This window comes from Buceros rhinoceros, unplaced genomic scaffold (genome assembly GCF_000710305.1).
Source record: "Buceros rhinoceros silvestris isolate BGI_N320 unplaced genomic scaffold, ASM71030v1 scaffold9163, whole genome shotgun sequence".
Classification (NCBI taxonomy): Eukaryota; Metazoa; Chordata; class Aves; order Bucerotiformes; family Bucerotidae; genus Buceros; species Buceros rhinoceros.
In genome coordinates this window covers 9,934-10,534 of record NW_010402989.1, presented here as the reverse complement: position 1 = coordinate 10,534, position 601 = coordinate 9,934, and the positions used below count along the sequence as shown (strand labels likewise).

General features: G+C 33.1%; 1 protein-coding gene across 1 annotated transcript in view; it reads left to right on the top strand.

The window, feature by feature from the left end:
* PLEKHH1 (pleckstrin homology domain containing, family H (with MyTH4 domain) member 1) overlaps window positions 1–601 on the top strand; it is a gene marked incomplete at both ends in the record, with an annotated part of 14,338 nt that overhangs the window by 5,765 nt on the left and 7,972 nt on the right. The window lies entirely within an intron of this gene.

Here is a 601-nt window from a genome sequence, read left to right as displayed (position 1 = left end):
TTTCTTACTTTATTCAATTTAGCTCAGCATTGACAGTGTACCAGCTTCTTGGTTTGTACAGTAAATGCCAGCCAGAAATTACTATTTTAATACTCCCTAGAAGAGTGGGGTTAGAAAAATGTGGCAGTAAATTTCTGTATTTCAGAGAAAGGAACATTTGTATAAACGATCAGGAACAGGACAAACAAGGCTACTGAGAGATATTGACTTTGTCAAGTAGTAAATAATAACAAATATATAGTTTATTTATGCTTTTCTTCAACAGAATTCATAGCTTGTCGTAGTAAAAAAAAAATAATCAACAGGAAATGCTGTTAAATGTCACATTTAATTGATCTTAACTTGGTGATACAGGAGAGTTTCAAAGAAATGGCTTGTATGGTTCTAAGTTAGCATTTATTTCCAGCAAAACAGACTGCTTGTGCTTTAGTACAAAGTACAGCAAGTGAAAATTCATATGCTTTATGACTTTCTCATAGATTAGTTACTTCAAATTTTTTTAAATATAATTCTGGTCAGCATCTAAAGATGGCTTAAGACAACTTGCTCCTGAAGCGTGTTCATCTGTAATAGGAAACGAGACTACGCATAGACCAGTCCT